We start from the raw sequence: 9,693 nt of genomic DNA, 5'->3' as shown, positions 1-9,693 counted from the left end.
GGATTTGTATTAGAAGGATGTGATCTATATTTTTATATAAATTCTATACAGGGCTACCCCTGTCAAAAGTTGTTAAATAGGAAAAATTGTATGCAAAACTATACATGCTAGGGAAAAGTTAGAAAAAATAAAAAAATATGCTGATGTTTCAATTTTGAAGAGTTTAGAATATCAGTTTCTAGTTGTGAAACATTAGACATCAACAATGTCCAATTTCAAAGAAGCAAAGGACCGACTACTTGCTTTATTTTCTAATAAGTATCTATTTTAATATAATTAAACTAGATATAATTTGATAATCCCATGATCAGATTTCCTGGTGGTTTTTTTTTTTAGCTAAAGACCATTGATAATTTCCATTCAGTTAATATCTTATTAAAATTGCTAAATTCTCATAATATGTACTGCTGTAAAACCAGATGCACCCCAACTGTTTTCTCCTACTTGAAGAAGCACTTTAGATTTATCTCTGTTAAGACTTACTCCTTGATTTTGGCCTCTACTTGACCTTTGCTTAATGTACTCTAAAAGAGAGAAGAAAAAGCTGAATGCTGTTGAGTATTTTTTTTTTACTCAAAAGTTCATTTTCATATATTTGGGTACCAATAAAACAACTCACAATTAAAAACCAAAACATTCAACTTGTGCCTGAAATATCCAAAACAAACAGATGTTTGGAGGAGTTGCAGATCTGCTGTTTCACAAATGACTTGCATCATATTTACCCAGAGTGAACAATTTATTTTATACTTAGTCCTTTTCCACTTTGTAGAGGAGTGAATAAAGTTCATGTACTTGGACAAACTTTGGAAGTAACCAGCTTTTAAAGAGAGAGAGAGAGAGGGACATAAGTATCAGTGTTGGGTAATCCTAGAAAAGATTGGTTAATGAGGAAAATGTCATACAGATGTTGGTATTTGTTTGAGTATGTTTGGATGACTTCAGATCACTGAGTCAATTTCTACTTTGTTAAGTAAAAGATTTCAGAGAGAATTTTAGGATGGGACAATGATTGGCTACTCTAGTTTTAAATAAAGCTGTGAGAAACCAATAGAACTATGCATGAATAAAAGACACAGTATATTCTTATTTAAACAATTGTAGCTCATTGGCTTTATTGGAACATAGTAATTCCACAGCACCATCTCAAGAATTAAGTGAGGAGGAAAGCTACTGTTCTTGTAAAACCTTGACTGAGAACCACAAGGTTAGTTCTGAGATTTTGGCATGCAAATGCCTTCAATACTAGCTTATAGAGCCATAGTTATGGTAGTGATAGGAATGTGTACAGAAAATAATCCCACATCTGTTCCTTCTGATAATTTTTTTTGCTGATTTATGAGAATCAATCATGTTTTATGTACTAATGAAGGATACAGTACAGTTCCAGAATCTCTCAATCAGACTTCACACATGAAGGAGGAGTTTCTGAATAGAGTAATCAGGGTCTCCTATATGCTTTAATCTAAAGGAATATTTTATATAAAATTTTACAAGAATCTTCTTATTGGTATTCTCACTTCCTGGACAGAAAGTGAAAAATGTAAGAGGCCCTTGCACAATTGAAATTTACCTTCATGAAAGAGTATTAAATTTGAATCTAACAATCCATAATTACCAGAATTCTTTTAAAATATATTGACCTGTTTTTGTATAATTTAAACCTGAAGTTTATCTAAAAGCAAGCTCTTAAGCTTTGTTAAATCTAACCTTCCCCTTCCTATCAAATTCTCACCTTCATTTAAAGTCTGAAGAAAAATGAACTCTGGATACCTTGAGCTGATCTCAATGTATTTATGAAAGGCATTTCTCCCTTACTGCCAAAAAATAGCACAGATAAATTGTCACAACATACAGCCACAATAATCCTGGATTATTGGCTGTAAATTTCATTAAGTTAAAAGCAAACATACAAAAGGTCAGTAAAAGGAAAAGCTTCCCTTCACTACTTACAAGAATGTGAACATGTTTAACCCACAAAGGCAGAACAGCAACAATAAGCACTTCAGAGTAACTTCTCAGCAAATCTTCCTTTATACTTTTCAAGCACAACATAATGAAGGAAATTTAGATGATCTATAACAGGGATGTCAAACTCACGATGTCACGGCAGCATCACATGATATATCGGGACTCCCCCCCCCCTTTGCTAAACCGGGCATGGGCATGGCCAGTGGATTACACATCCGGTCCATGGGCTGGGAGTTTGACACAGTGGCTTGGTTTAATTGTTCTAAAATATCTCAATCAGATTTCACACATAAAGTTCATAAATCTTCAAGTCAGGTAATTTGGTTTCTTCCATTAGTGATACTTCCAAGCTATTTATTTGTAACATAATTAAGTTTCTCTAGCCTCTTCTACTTAGTATTTTTTAACACACTTAGAAGTAATCAGGAGGCATTTTTGTACTTCAGAAGTTCATTTGTCAGAATGCCTATTTTGTAAAAAAAGGCAACAACATATGTATTCAGCATCATTTTTACATGTAATTCTTAGGGAAATTATCCTAATAAAATCCTGCGATAGAAAATCAGAAACTGAAGAATGGGATAATTCCAGAATGGTTGACTGCATCTCTATTGATAGTTGGGTAGATCAAATACAATGCATTGTAAGAATAAATGAAATGAAGTGGAAATGGGATATCTATGAAGTGTGTGGTTAATCAAGAAATGTAGGGTCAAGAATGAATGGATGCTGAATTGAAGCAGATATATTAAAAAATGAGTGACCCTAATGAAAAAGGGTCATTAAGGTGGTTTGGTTATGCAGGCAGAATGAATGAGGACTTGAGTAATGAAGCAAAAATTAATGGGTTGTAAGAAAAGGTAAGACTTGAAAAGTCAATGCTGAATGGAATTGATAAGATCCTCAGAAAGAGAGATGAAAAGTTTAAATAACAAAAGAAAAAGGCAATATATGAAGAGATTAGACAGATAGATAGATAGGTAGGTAGGTAGGTAGATAGATGAGAAATAGATTGTCTACAGGAACAGAAAACTGCTGTGAGCATAAACTAATTTTGTTTTTCTTCTATCCCCTCCTTTTCTTTTCTTTTTTTTTTAATTTTAGCATTTTTTTCTCCTTTCCAGTGCTCTGCATAACAGTTTACCAAGAAAGCAAATATGAATATAATGGGTATTTATCATGCTTATTCTAGGGTTGAACTTTTTTCATTAATGTGCAAATCTGTCACATAACACTGATGTAGTAAAAGTGATAATGCACAACTTATCAATAGTCCAAACTAAGAGAGTTTCAGGAAATTTGATTTTTTGCTCATTTTGATCAGAACTTACTTGATCCAGATGTCTCAGAAATTTTGCAGACTCTTTTAATTTATAAAGTGTTTAAAGAAGGTTCAAGAAAAAAACTTCTATGATTGGTACCTTTTGAAATGTGTATTTTGATAGAGTACATGTTTTTAAACCCAGGCTTACATGTAATATCTGTGCAGTACATAAACCTTCACAAACCAGTGCAAAAATAGGACAGAACAGACTCCCAGGGGAACAGATGTGAAAACCTTGTGAAATAGAAATAGACTAGAAATCTCTCCCACCCTTTCCTTTCAAAATATTCCTTAGATAGTAGATTCGAAGTATCAAACTGCAGGCTTTGCAAACAGCTGTAAAACAAAACAACAACAACAACACCCCTCTTCCCACAACTGTTTTTCTTATGCATGTTGTTTTTTTGTGCAATCCCACAGGCTTGGAGGTACTTTCGGGTCACCAGCAAATTTTCTCTTTCTACTAGATCACTGAAAGTTCATAGTTATTTTCAATTTTTTTTTCTGGACATCAAGTCCAAATTGGCATAAATGAACAGAATGGATTCAAGCAAGTTGATGTCTTATCCTTCTCCTTTCTTACTTTTCCTCTTCTAATTACAGGGGAGCAAAATGTGTGTGTGTGTGTGTGAATGTATGTATACCCACACACACTGGAAATTTGCATTGGTTTTTTTATTTCAGTCTTATTTTCAAAAAAGAAGAGCTGTACTTAGCAGCTGTTGTCCATCTCACCTCACTTAAAAGAGGTCAGTTGTAAGTTCAGATTGCTTAAATATGGGTAATTTTAGTAACTGTTTAACATTTCTTTTCCAGATTCTTAGATCTTTAACACTGGAACTACTGGAGAAGGAGCAAAACGTTTCTTGTTATTAGCATATGTCTTCCATGCCTTTTAACTCATGTTTCACATTGCCTCTCCCAAACAGAGGCCTTCTGGATGCATTAGATTTCACTCCTCCGCTGGAATCCTGGGAACTGAGTCTAAACAATTGACAAACACCTGGTTGGGGAAGGTTGGTGTAATAAGCAAATTAATCCTAACATCTAAATCAGGAAAAAACAACAACAATTTAACAGCCAGGGCAGATGTGACATCTGAAACATGAAAAGAATGGATTCAAGTAAGCTGGTGGTCTTATCCTTCTGCTTTTTACTTTTCCTCTCCTTTCTAAATGAATTATCTCTGCTGCTTTCCACAATGCTCTGAGAAAATATTTAATACTGATTGAAGTACAATCAAGATATTAAATGATGTAATAAACCTGTTATGAAAATGGAGAGACTGGAAAATAATTCTTTAAATCCAATCTAGATTTTGGATTACAAAAATGTGTAATCCACATGAAAGAGGCTGGGATCCCTTGCCAACACTTGGACAAACCCTATTTAAAAAAAAAGTCAGGGGAGCCAAAATTGCTGTGATTATTGGTTCAAATGACATTAATCAAGATTACGTCATATAAAAAGAAAGAACTTTTCTCACAACTGTTGACTCAACTATTTAGGTCCTGATAATAAATGTTTGCCCTGAAAGTCCCATGTTCCATTTACCTGAATTATATATAAATCCTCCCATCTGTTGTCTTTGCATCATGGCTAAAAATAATCTGCTCTTAATTTTATTAACCGTATACATATAAGTAACTTTTCATGTTGAGTTGGGTGTTTGAGAAATTTATTTTAATTCTGTTACAATAATGGAAATTACAAATAACTGTCAAATGAATGCAGTGTAATTTTCTAAAAGTTTTGTCTCCTAAATAAAAAATAAACTAAAACTAAATAAATTAAAATTTAATAAATTTGAACAGACCGCTTGTGGATACATAAACTCCTTTCCTGTATTCTAGAGCAGGGGTGTCAAACTCACATTGTCACCGTGACATCATGTGACGTATCGGGATCTTTCCCCCTTTCATTAAAGCAGGCGTGGGCGTGGCCAGCACGTGACGCATGCAGCCCATGGGCTGGGAGTTTGACAGCCCTGTTATATGACTTGTTTCCTTAAACACAAAGCAGTATAATATAGGAATAAACATATCATATTAGATGAGTGTTTTCACTCTTCATGGAAACAAAAACTGTAAGCATGATCAACAGTTGAAACAAACTTGCAGCTGTCAGATATAATTGAAGAACTTATAAGCAGGCTCATTTGAAAGGTTTATCTTAGGCTATTTGTCTCACAAGGAATGTCTAGATGGAAAAGCATACAGCCTTTGCTTCTTTCTGGACCACTAATTATAGGCAGCTGTGCCAACATTGCTTTGAAGTCAAGATGTCCAATAAAGTCCAATCAGTATATATTATTCATACTGAAATCTTGTACATACAGCTAGTTTTATCAGTCCCCTAAACTGCATAGGGACACAGTTAGTATAACAAGAAACCTGAAAACGTTGTGGTGGAAATAAAAGAGCACTAATGTATTTGGTTTCCATTGCATTAACTCCTTATTCAGTGAGATATGGGAAAGAATAAGATGAATTGGCTGGTTTATTTATTTATTTATTTGATTTATATTGCCGTCTATTCGCTCATGGTGACTCAAGGTGGCTTACACATTGTAAAATCTTATTTAAAACAAAAAATAAAAACAAAAACAAGAACTAACAAAAAGATAAATCAAATAAATGAGTAAAGTACAATAGAACAAAATTTGAGGAAAAAAAACACCAAAACAAAACAAAAAACAAAAACCAACTGCCAGAGTCCACCCGCCTGTCACCTCCTGGGAAGCTTTCACAAGCCAGGAGGGACATGGGTCTAAAATACAGGTGATTGCGCGCAAGATCCCTAGGATCTTGTCCACTTCCTCAGGAGCAACAGGGTCAAACAGATAACAGGGCAAGAACCTGCCACAGAGGCTTCCACCAGATCAGCAACCACGCCGGCATCTAACTAGGAATGAAGTTGAGCGATTTTGTCTTCCAGAAAATCCTTAAATTCCTCAGTGCACCCCTTCAGGTGGGCCTCTGTCTCCTCCTTCCCTAAGAGGAGACGGCTCACTTTAAAGAGGGTCACTGGGCAATTATCTGCAGATGCAATTCGTGTGGAGAAGTATTTACACTTCACCTCACGAATCGCCACAAGGTAGGCCTTAGTAGCAGTTCTTACCTGTGTTCGATCGAGTTCATCTCCTGTTTTCCGCCAGCAGTGCTCTAGACGTCTCCTCATGCATTTCATCCCTCTCAGTTCCTCTGTATACCATGGGGCACAGAGAGGTCTATGGGTGAGGAGAGGTCGCAAGGGTGCAATCCTATCCAGAGCCTCAGTCACCTTCCTATTCCAAATAGTGACTAAGAACTCAGCTGGACTGCATAATAGATCTGCAGTTATACCCCCAGCTCCTTCTGGAACCTATCTGAGTCTATTAGTCGATGGGGACGGACCAATCTAATAGGTCCTGCCTCCCTGCAGTTGGATGCAGCTTTTGAGAAACTCATTGCCAGCAGATGGTGATCTGACCATGACAAGGGGACCAAGGAGAGGTCTACCAATTTCAGGTCACATAGACACTGCTCTGACAAAAACACCAAATCTGGAGTGTGACCACTATTACTAGTCGGGCTCTAGATAATCTGGGACAGGCCCATGGAAGTCATGGTTTCTATAAAATCTTGGGCTACCTCTGACCCCAATCCCAGAGAAGGCAAGTTGAAATCCCCCAGATCTATAAGCCTGGGGAATTCCACTGCCAGTCCTGCGGTGAGGTCCAGGAGCCCAGGTAGGGAAGCTGCCATGCAGCAGGGAGGCTGGTATAGCAGCAGCAATCCCACCTGATCCCTTGAGCCCAATCTAAGAAAAAGGGTCTCACAGCCGGGGACTTGTTGAACAGTGCCTCTGGAGGCTACTAGAGATTCTCTGATAACAACAGCCACACCTCCTCCCTGGCCCTGTGGTCTAAAGTGGTGCCATGCTCAATAACACACTGGGCACATTTCTGCAAGAGGAACACCTCCCTCTGGGCTCAGCCAAGTTTCAGTTATACAAGCCAGATCAGCCTTCTCTTTGAGGATCAAATTGGCAATAAGGCTAGCCTTATTGCAAGCTGATCTCACATTTAAAAGCAGAAGTCTAAGATCAAGGCCACCACAGAGCTACTGACCAGGAAAATAAGGTGAGTGCAATGGGGCAGAACATGAGATTGGTACTAAACACCGAGGTTGTGTTCCCTGTGCCTGCCCTTTCCCTTATCTCCCATGTCACCTGTTACTCGACACCACTGAAATAGGATGCCCTCCTCTGCCTTCCCTGAGAACCATTCCATCCCTCATTCCCAACATTCTTCTTTAAAAAGGGAAAAAGAAAAAAATCTACTTCAAAAAAATCTACGTTGGTTTAACTGGACTTTATGTTGGGCTTTAGAAAAGAAAGAGTGGAAGTGAGGGAAATGAGCCAAACGTTGATGAGAACAGATCTAAAAAACTATAAGAAAATTATTTAACAATTTTTAACACTTTATAGCAGTGTTTCTCAACCTTGACAACTTTAATATTTGTGACTTCAATTCCCAGAATTCTGAGAGTTGAAGACTATACATCTTAAAATTGCCAAGTTTGAGAAACACTGCTTTATATCATTGACATCTAGAACTGGAATTTTAATTCTTTATTCCAAATTTGTTAATTAGTTATACATTGATTGACTGGTGATATGACATCAAGTCATTTTTGACACCTTGCAGCTACAGAGACAGATCTTTTTCATGATGAGGTTATCCAGTTATTGATAAACCTTAACAGTTTTTTTAGCATGTAAATAAACTTTGTCTAATATCCTAGAATTCTCTGATTTCTCAAGATGGCGGCGCAATCACTTGCTGCAGCTCAGTGCTCTGTGGATATGTGTTGTTTGTGGCTGTTTGTGGTTGTATTATTGGGTGTTGTGAGTACCTCTTGTGAGGCAAACAAATTCTACAACAGATGGGACCTTGTGGAGATTGGTTTACAAAGTAAACAGGAGATAACAGCTGAGTTTCTCTGGCGTTTCAACATCCCGGTTGAGATTGCAAGGCCTCCCGGCCCCTGGTGGATTAATGCTCCGGTGAGTGGGCATAAGAACAGACGAAGGAAACGTTCAGAAAGGAAGAAGAAGAGGGGCTGTCGAGCTGGTGTTTTATATAGAATAAAAAAACAAAAGAGGAGGTTACCGCTCCCAAGCCTCTTTCTGACAAAAGCCAGGTCAGTTGTAAATAAGATGGACGATCTAAGGTTAATGGCTTCTTCAAGCAAATATGTTAAAGATTGTTGTGTGCTGTTAATAACTGAGACCTGGCTAAACCCCACTATTCCATGTACTGAAATAGAGCTGGATGGTTTCTTGCTACATCGCTTGGATAGAGATAAGACTGTCGGAAAAAATAAAGGAGGAGGGGTTTGTATGTATGTGAGAGACAATTGGAGTACAAACTCGAAGATTATAACAAGCCACTGCTCTGCTGAAGTAGAATATATGACTGTAAAGATTAGACCTTTTTATTTGCCACGTGAATTTAACGCTGTCATCATATTGGTTGTTTATATTCCACCAGATGCAAAAGCTGACCTAGCTTTGAATTACTTGGGTGATGAAGTTAGTAATTTGCAAACTAAGTATCCGGATGCTGTATATATTGTAGCAGGGGATTTCAATCATGTTGATTTGCGAGTTGTTCTTTCTAAATTTCATCAACATGTGAGATGTGCGACCAGGGGGTTGAATACTTTAGATAAAGTTTACACAAATATTGCACAGGGGTATAGGATTTTGCAGCTACCACGTCTGACCATTTATCTCTGGTTTTGGCTCCTGAGTATATTTCTAAGAGGAAGAAGGGGGGGCCGGTAGTAAAGACAGTGAAATGTTGGCCTGAGGGGGCGATTACGCAGCTTCAAGATTGTTTTGAACGAACCAACTGGGACATCTTTGAGCATCAGGATTTAGAGCATTATACAGCTGCAGTTTTGGGATATATGGCCCATTGCATTGATACTGTTACGACGAACAAGTGTATTCAATCCTACCCAAACCAAAAACCATGGATGACTGGCACTGTTAGGTCCCTTTTGTACAAGAGAAATAAGGCATTTAAGTCTGGAGATGCCTCACTGTATAGTGCGGCTAGAGCAAATTGGAAGTGTGGTATTAAACAAGCCAAGGCTGCATACAAGGGAAAGATAGAAGACTGGTTATCTAATAATAACCTGAGACAAGCTTGGCAGGGGATTCAGCAGTTAACTAATTTTAAAGCACAAAAGGCTAGTATGGGTGGAAAACATGAGTTGGTAGAGGAACTAAACACCTTTTATGCCCGGTTTGAGATGAATCAACTGGAAGTGGAGTTACCATCATCACCACCATTGTTGATCGAGCACTGTGTTCCTCTTGTTGTGAAGGAGCATGATGTTAGGTGT

At 37.5% G+C, this 9,693-nt stretch overlaps 1 pseudogene; it reads right to left on the bottom strand.

The window, feature by feature from the left end:
• Positions 1–479: 479 nt before the first annotated feature.
• On the bottom strand, positions 480–8,935 carry LOC148132572 (uncharacterized; annotated as a pseudogene).
• Positions 8,936–9,693: the final 758 nt, after the last annotated feature.

Source organism: Notechis scutatus, chromosome 2, assembly GCF_049901735.1.
Source record: "Notechis scutatus isolate UNSWTSFEM ecotype Mainland chromosome 2, rNotScu1.2, whole genome shotgun sequence".
Classification (NCBI taxonomy): Eukaryota; Metazoa; Chordata; class Lepidosauria; order Squamata; family Elapidae; genus Notechis; species Notechis scutatus.
This window is presented reverse-complemented; position numbering and strand designations above follow the sequence as displayed.